The following is a 9,128-nucleotide window of genomic DNA, read 5'->3' on the forward strand; positions in this document are numbered from 1 at the left end:
TGTACTTAGTTACTTTCCACCTTTGATAATCAGTCTTTTCAAGCTGAGGAAGTTTTTGCTTTTAAGACAACATATTAAGAGGAAAGAGCATAGTTTTGATGGCTGCTGTAACTACCTTCAAACACATCTCTGAGGGTGGATCTGAAGGGGCCAGCTTGGGGGAAATCCTCCAGTGCCGGCACAGTGGCACCAGTTTGCAGGCCATTGTTTTCTGCATTGTTCAATATAACATAAGATAACTCAGAACAGACAATCACGGGAATGAGTATTCCATGACAAAGGAAATAGTTCATGAGATGACCCCAATCTTCTCCAATCAAAGATCTCTGTCCTATAACTGACAGAATATGTGGACATGTTCGGGGTCATATTGAAACGGTTCGCTCATTTTTATTTTCTCTGTGCCTCAGGTCTAATGAAAGTTCATCAAATTCACATGGTCCTAATACCACATGAATTAGCTTTTTATGTAAACATAGAATAAAGCAAAGAAAGTCATTGTGCATATTGAAGGATAGTGAATTACAAGTTATAAATTGCAGTATCTGTATGTGAGAACAGCCTCGTGGCTTATCAGGCATTTTTATGTGCATGTCAGCCAGAGGACTTGGAAAAGCTCAGCAATAACTTGTGGACCTTGTAAACAAGAAGGGGACAGGCTTATGTAAATACTAGGACAGCCCTGCTCAATACAGACAGACCAGTTCAAATTCTTTACCATCACATTACAAATTATGTCAGCACAAATATGACTGCATTGGCAGGAAAATAAAAGGTGCGGGGCCAAGAAAATGCAAACACCCAGAGCCCACCCTCCCCTCATGTGTGCCTCTGTCAGTACACGTGTCAGCCTGTTTATCCCTCAGCTTTCTATTTCCAACTGACTGTGGTGGTCTATTTCAGTTTAGCTGGATGTTTTTTAGTACTGATGTGAACTGTGGTGTAATAGAGACGTGCTAAATGTGTTTGTTAGTTATTTTATTGATTTAAATTCATAATGTGTAGCAGTACACTGTGACATGTAAAGTGAGGCAAGGTACAGCTGGGTGCAGCCTTGCAAAGTTTTGCTTCTGTTGTTTTAGCTTTAATAATGCAGTAGAATTTATGTGACACTGCATGTTAGCACTGGGATAAGTGTCCTCAAACCCTTAAAATAAAACCCATGACAAGGTCCTAGCAAGCAGGTTTAAATGCAGATAAACCTGCAAGCAAGCAGGAGCAGCAGATGGGTGCATGCATGTTTTTCTCTCACGTGTGGGGGCTAGACTCTGGGGTCAGGGTTGTATATCTATTGACAGCTGTAATTCTGGGCGAGCCTCTCGTGGCTTCATTTCTCAAGTGGCCCCTCCACGTGATGCCCACACAGACAGTCGTTTTTCAGACAGATGCAGTCATTCATGCTGCTTGTAGTTCTTAATAATAAATGGCATTTGCTAATCGAAACAGGCTACATTTGGACCTTTTGTAGTATTTTGAAATATACTTAGTAGGCAGGCTATGTAGGTAGTTAGAGCACAGTAGTGTAAAGTTGGAATATTTAACTTTATAGCCTGTAGGAAAAACATGGAAAGTGAGGGCTGTTTGGTCTCAAATGCAGTAAACGATGGAATTTGAAAAAAGTGTATTACCAAAATTACACATCTTTAATGAAGACCCTTATTAGGGTCTCCGTCAAGTCTGGACAGACAACTATGATGCTTTTCTGTTGGTCAGAACATCAAAGATACCAGTAAGCAATTGAATTCATTTGTTTAAATTTAGAATGTTCTAACAATGTGGTCTCTATGGCCTGATTATGTAATAGCCTAAGAAAATGTTTGCCACTTAGTCAAAGCTTTTGCCTTAATCAGACTTTTTTAAAATACATGTTTGTATCTTTTATTAAATTTTAGGCTATTATAATATGTTTTGTGCCCTTTTCAGTAGTCCGTTTTTAATAGTTTTGTGTGTGTGACTATTATTGATTGTTATCTTTGTAAACCATCGTGTCCTATAAATAAAACGTATATTCCTATTATTATCATTAGGCTGTTGTTATTATGAGGTTTTATTTTGGAAGTTTGTCCCGGCAGTCTTTCTGGCTGTCCTCGCTGTGGTCGCGGAGCAGGGTGGGCTGCTGGCGGATGAGGGCGCTTCACCGCCTTGTGAAACACATCCACAGGCTCTGCCTCAGCGACGTAGAGTGTGTAGCTCTCAAAGTCGGCTGGATGATGAACTGAGCAGCAGATAAGGCAAAAATCTTTGGTAGGAAAGGGTCACAGATCCGATCCGATGGTAGGGTGATGTGAAAATTCGCAGCGGAGGGGTCTTACTGGGCCGAGCAAGTTGAAGTGAAGAAGCAGGACTTCTTGTGCCTGGCGGTGCTCACGCTGGCCATCAGATGACGAAGTTCTGAAAAGTCAATGTGCGCGGTTCTTGCAGTTTTTCAGCTCCAGCCTTCAGAATAAGTAAGTGTGTTTATGTTCCCTTTGACGCTAACATCTTTTTGCGTTAATGCATCTCCAGAACACCTTGTTTTGGTCAGCTTTTGCAGGACTCCGGTAACTTTGCAGAAGCTGCTTTATGTTCTTATACACATCGCGTTATTGTAGCCTAATAACTTTTAATGACCTAATAATCTTTTTTTTTTGGCCAATCAAAACATTTACTTGGCCTGCATGACCAAATGCTAGTAAAAGCCTAAATTAAAATCACAGAAACATAAGGTATAAAATTCCTCTGCATCTTGGTGTTGGACGCTGTGGCCAATGGGATGAAGTGACAGCAGTGGTTGGTTTTGACGGATATGGGCTTATTTCCAGTTTACTGGTAACGTTGGTAAGTTGTTTCTTCCGATAATGACAGCTCCTGAGAAGTTGTATTTGGTGCGCTCCGTACAATTCTGAAGGAGCCATTATAACATTTGACTGGTATGAAAGAAATATTGGGTCATTTTAAAGGGGCCAGATAAAGTATAGATCTATCTAAAACTAAAACAATCTGAATTATTTGTAGCTTTACTTTACTGTATTAATTTAAACACATTTGGACATCAGTTTTCAACGATGGCCATGAGAGCTCAACGCATTTCAACTTATTTAAAACACCTGAACAGAAAAACATCACAAGCATTTTACCAATTTGACAACACTGGCACATCATAGGCTAGACAAACGCTACACCTGTAAATACAGTAAATAAAACCAAATAGCATAGAGAAATTCTAATAGGTTAGAAACATGTCTGATCATTCTCCATCACCTCTGTGGTTAGTTGACTTCAACTTCCTGCATCACCATGACAACTGTCCTCTTGTCTCTGCTGTGTTAATCAGTTTTTGTTGTGTTTTCTATATATGTTTGTATTATCTATTGGCTATTTAGTTGTTTTCTGTATTTGCAGCTTGTTTCCATATTTGGTTTTGTTTACTCAGTTAGCAAAATTGTGTTTTGTCTGTATACATTTGTTTTATTTAGCTGCAGTGGTTTCAGGGTCGATTGCTTCAGTGGCCATGCTAAAATATGGGTGTAGATGAATGATAATAGAAATGTTGTAATTTTATATTTTGCTGATGAAAAGTGGAACTGGCTAATGGTCAGGATTCTTATTAAATATGTAAACAAACTTCCCCACTGTGGGATCAATAAAGTACCTAGCAATAAATAAAAATATATTACAACATTAATTCATTTTGTCTAATTAGTTGTTTCTATAATGTGTAATATTATTCATATTTCCAGCAGTTTTTTTGTAAGACTGCATATTTTGATTATATTCACCTGAATATAGCTAAACCAGGTTTAACAGGATTTATTGATGAAACAGGGGCTCAGTAATTACTGGTACAGCGAAAAAGCATGATGAGGAACTTGCATAATGGAAGCCATTATAGCATTCATGTGGTAACTGAAGTAAGAGTGGTTCAAATGATGAGACAAGGAGTTTTAAGAGCTGTTGGTTCCATCAGTTTCTGTCCCGGGGTTAGCTACACTACCACATTAAGCAGGCCGACATTAAGTACAGCTGTTACATTCTGTACCTTTTCACAGCTCCACAGTACTCTGGAAACCCACTCGATTTTACACACATCTGTGTACACGTGGTATTTAGAGATGTACATGGTTGCCAGGATGTGTGTGTGTCTGACAAAGAGGAAGAAATTGCAGGATTTAGAGACATGCTGCACCCCCAAAACAACATGTTTATGACTTTAAATGGGGACTGAACTCTAGAACCATAAGCAGTCAATTGGGGTTTTTCCATTATAGGAACCTATTGGAACACGTCACACTGAGTAACACCTGTCACGGGTTCTGCGTTTGTTTCCACTACAGTGTGCCCGCTTTGGAGGTATGTTCTGGGAGCTACATTTCGGCACCCCTCAGAAAGTATTACTAAAATCAAGTACCAGGAATGCACGGGGTGAGGGGACGCCTGTGTGCAGAGCCGTCTCTGGTGATTGGTTAAATGTCTGCATCTTCACACCTCGAAAATTAGCATTACAAGCATGGTGTGTAAACACACAGGTGACTGTGTGTGTGAGAAAGGTGCAGCTTCTCCCTGATCTAAACAGAGACTGACAGAGAGAGAATACAGTGGAAAAACAAGTCAGTTGACCCTGGAGACTATGTTTGGAGATGGTTAAGAGAAGTAAGGGTTACACCACTCGTTAGGTTCTGATAGTGGAAACGCAGGAAATGTGTACTGTTCATAACAGGAACTCATTAAATCCAAATTAGTTCATATGTAACTTTGAATTCTGGCTAGTTTAAATGAATTATCTCACCACTGCAATTTTGCTAATGTCAAAAAAGTTTGATTTTGGAGCAAAATTCAACTTCACAGCTATTGTTTTTAATATCATAGATAAACGTTTGCATGCCCGTACATGCACATACAGCGTGGAATCATGTAAAGCAGACGTTTTCCACAAAGATCAATTTTCAGCTCATGTTTTCTCTGTTTTTGCTGGATTCAGTCTCTTGCTTCACTCCCATACACACACTTGATTTTATGCATACACATGTGCAGACGCATACAAACATAGACCCACTCTTTCTCTCTCTCGCCTCCCACAAGCATTAGCAGGGTTTGCAGATGTGAGTCCTGATTTGTTTCCAAGGGAGTCTCGTCTCATGCCAGTCTGCTGACTCAGAGTTTTCCACTCTCTCTTATGAAATAAGAGTAGGAGACATTAGAGCAACCCTGTAGCCAGATCTGAATGCCTGAGAGCACACACAGACACATATGGACACATGTTAAAAATGCATACTGTGTCATCATGCATAAACTCACATACATACACACACTGTCAGCACAGGTGAATGAATGTCTGCAAATATATCCAACAGTGCAACTGGCTTATGAGGAGCAGCTGATTACTGCAGTTTTTGGGCCCTAGCTCTTGTCTGAACACCTTTACTAATGTGAGCTCTTCTTCACCAGTGCCTGGTGTCACACGCAGACACAAGTCTGTGCTATGTTTACTCAAATTTTGTTTATTTTGCTGGTGGTGCAGACGATCTGTTTGCATGATTCTTGTGTAATTATTTAAGACCAATAGTGAACTTTTGGACTACTTTGTGTGTGTCCTGACAAACCTGGTTATTTTTGAAATGATATTGTTAAAATACTTTCTACCACAAAATGTGTGTGTAATGTCAGCATTTTTATATAGTCATAAAGTATACATCACCCTGTTGAGATGCAGTGATTAAAGATGCTCTATGAAATTAATTTAGGTGTCAGGTGCTTGGATGTCTGTGGATATAGAGTACACAAAGTGAAAGGCATGTTGTGTTGTTGCTGTGAAGAAGTTAAGAATGAACTTTTGGTCAAATTTTAAATGTCATTAGTTAGGTGACACATATTCATATTAAACATTTGTGTTTACATTTGTTTCATTTTGGCACTATTGTTGTTTAGGGGTTGCACTCAATGGCAAGAATTTGATTTGATTTTGATTTGATTTATTCTTTCAAACATGTAACAACAGTCAATATGTCAACACACATAATTCCACACATATCCACAAGTATATTATCAATTTGCTTATACCTAGTACATGCTTGAACAGAGTAGGAAGAAGTTAGACTTATCCAGTCCTACCCCATGACATCATCTTACATCATTGGTTTGCAAGCAGTATTACTACATGGATAATTTTGTTCTGCACCACACTAGTGATATACTAAAAACACCACACCCACAATGTTACACCTGATTAATCGTTAAGCCTGTTCTTGCCCATATCTTGATTGACACATACCTTTATATTTGTGTTTAAACTCATCAATTCTCTTACTGTTTTTTATGTCCACACTTAAATTATTCCATAGTTTTACCCCACTTATGGAAATACAAAATCTTTTTTTGGTTGTACATATACAGTAGCATGAATTTTTAAATTTAACTGACCCCTTAAATTGTATCCCCCTTCCCTTTCATTAAATAGTTTTTGAATTCCACCAGGTAATAAATTGTTCCTGGCTTTATACATAAACACAAAAATTCACTTTTTTCTGCGAGAAGACAATGTTTTCGACCATCCTGCCTTCATCAGTGTCACAGTCCTACAGTGTAGCTGCTTCTTTAAAACTGTACACGCAGGTGAAACCTCTGCATCTGCTGGACATAGCAAGCTGAGTTCTTGGAACACTGGTAAAACAATATATTCAGATCCATGTAAGCAATTCAACTGCATCAAAAAAGCAAAACAAAACAAAACAGTATACTGATAGAATTCAAGATCTCCATAATGACAAATATCATAAAGCTCAAGTCACTAATAACATGTAATACAGATATGTGATACATCTTTTGTTTTGCCCCTGTAAAAAGTAATCCCACACATGTTCAAAACAAGATTTACTGAACATTGTTTATCGCATTGATTCCCATTTTCCTTGAGCTTTTCTTTGGACCCTGATTAGCCCAGTGAGATAAGCACTTTGAGCTTGAAGCAAAAAGATATATGTAATGGTGGACTATGATGAATGAGAGCAAGGGGCTAAAGAAAGGAATTAAAAACATAATGAAGAGTGGACAGTGAGTGAGAGAAAGCTTGGGAACACATTAATGGGAGGCCTATCATTCACACTAATGCATTCAAAGACTTGAGGAGTCTCTGAAACCCCTATAATCACTGAAAGGCTAATGTACTCTGGCATGCCTTCATAGTGTATGATATTTCTAAAACTCTGCTAGACTAAAGGCACAGATCAGGGCCTGCATTTACAGGCCACAAACTAATTGGAAAAACATTAGAAATGTGGTATAGTGGAACAACATTGAATAAAAAATATTTCAGTATGAATAGCAGTGTGCTTGTAGTGAAAGGTGAATCAAGTACTGGGTTCAAAACATTCAGTTTGAGTTTTTACATAAATACAGACATGCCTGTCACCTAAAACTATTAATCAGTTTACAAAAATTACTTCATATTATAATAGAACTCCAGCCCACTGTGCCTTTAGTTTGCACTTTCTTTGCAGTGCTCCCATATTTTATATTTACATTTAAAGCTACGGTATGAGACTTTTTTCAAATATTTTTGTTGTAGAACGATGATCCAAAACTTGTCTTCACGTGGAGAGGTGCTGTCGAAGCCTCCTGTGACCCAGACTGGCAGCAGTGCAGAGACATTAGCTTCTAAAAGGTTTTAAGTTGGACCGACTTCACTAACCAATCAGAGATTTTCAGTTATTTCTGCTTGATCAGTCAGTTTAGTTGCATTTTTATTTCTAGTGTTTTCATATTCTGTTTCTTTCATATCTGAAAACCGTGGCAGATTATAGTAGAGCATATTGGAGCAGGGAGAGGACATGCTGGTCTGAGCAGCATGGATTGATTTGGAGTTTCATGCCTTACTGTAGCTTTAATACATTTAGCTTCAGGTCTTACAGGGAGTTATTTATGAGTAAGCATATATTGGTTCCTTATTTTAAGGCCCTTAAAGCACACTATGAAACAGTGAGCTTGCATATTAAGTTAGACAAAAGAAAGTTTGTGTTTTTGAATGACAACACCCCTTTCCTGAAGTTTTACTTCAGTGGCCCCATGCACATATAAAAAATGAGAAGGCACATTAGTAAATTTAGAATTAAAGAATTGTCAAGTAGCTGTTCAGAGAGCTGGTGAATGTGCATATTAGAGTTTTTTTGCTTCTCTTTAGAGAAATCTCAAACTAAACTTGGGCTTGCAACATCACTCTATGTGTTTGTGTGTGTGCACATCTGCAGCTATAAAAGGGACTAACACAGAGATGATGTGACCGCTCACCCCCTAACCTTTCTTTTTTTTTTTTTTTTTGTTTGGCTCAACTCATCCCGGATTACTTTTACTTCTAACCTCCTCCTCCTGCCTCCCTTGTCAACTCCTTCTGAACAAACACAGATGATTAATCTAGATCAGAGGAAACATGGGAGAGGCAAGGTGCTAGCAGTGAGTCAAAGAGTCAAAGTGTTTATTTGTCATATGCACAGTTAGGAAACGTGTTTCCCTGTACAATGAAATTCTTACTTTGACGTCCACATGAATGCCACAAAATACAAATGAAATATAAAGTAGATAAATAAGTAACACAAAATCTAAGACACTTTAAGTAGCAACAGATGCAGCAATATAGAGGGTGGGATGCAGACCCAGTATGGAACAGTTTGTGGGTGAGTTTGTGGGGGACAACTGTGTTGAAGGCGGAGCTGTAGTCAATGAAGAGTATCCTGAGTATCCACAGCTCTGAATCCGGGCCAGCACCACTCTCTCAAAACACTTCATAATAATTGGGGTGAGTGCCACTGGCCTGTAGTCGTTCAGGCAGGTGACCAGGCTCTTCTTGGGAAGGGGGACGATGGTTGTGGTCTTAAAGCAGGTGGGAACAATGCTCTGGCTGAGGGAAAGGTTGAAGATGGTGGTGAGAACATCAGCCAACTCGCTGGCACATGCCCTGAGAGCCCTCCCAGGGATGTTGTCCGATCCTGCCGCCTTGCAGGGGTTGATCTTCCTCAGGATTGTGCGTACCTGGCCTGGTGATACAGTTAATGGAGGGGAGGTGGGGAGTTGGGTGGTCTCGGTGTGTGTGTGCCTCCTCTCTGTGCTGTGGCTGGAGGTCTCAAAGCGGGTGTAGAAGGTGTTGAGGTCATCCAGCAGGC

The 9,128-nt window shown here is 39.3% G+C and overlaps 1 protein-coding gene across 2 annotated transcripts in view; it reads left to right on the forward strand.

The window, feature by feature from the left end:
* The first annotated feature begins 2,006 nt into the window (after positions 1-2,006).
* Positions 2,007-9,128, forward strand: part of ghra (growth hormone receptor a) — a 27,458-nt gene continuing 20,336 nt past the window's right edge. The window contains exon 1 of one of the 2 annotated variants that reach the window (XM_020593695.1): positions 2,007-2,447. The gene's annotated coding sequence lies outside the window, so the exon portion shown is untranslated. The remainder of the gene's footprint in view (positions 2,448-9,128) is intronic. The other variant, XM_020593694.1, reaches the window with a different exon arrangement.

Source organism: Monopterus albus, unplaced genomic scaffold (genome assembly GCF_001952655.1).
Source record: "Monopterus albus unplaced genomic scaffold, M_albus_1.0 scaffold20.1, whole genome shotgun sequence".
Taxonomy (NCBI): domain Eukaryota; kingdom Metazoa; phylum Chordata; class Actinopteri; order Synbranchiformes; family Synbranchidae; genus Monopterus; species Monopterus albus.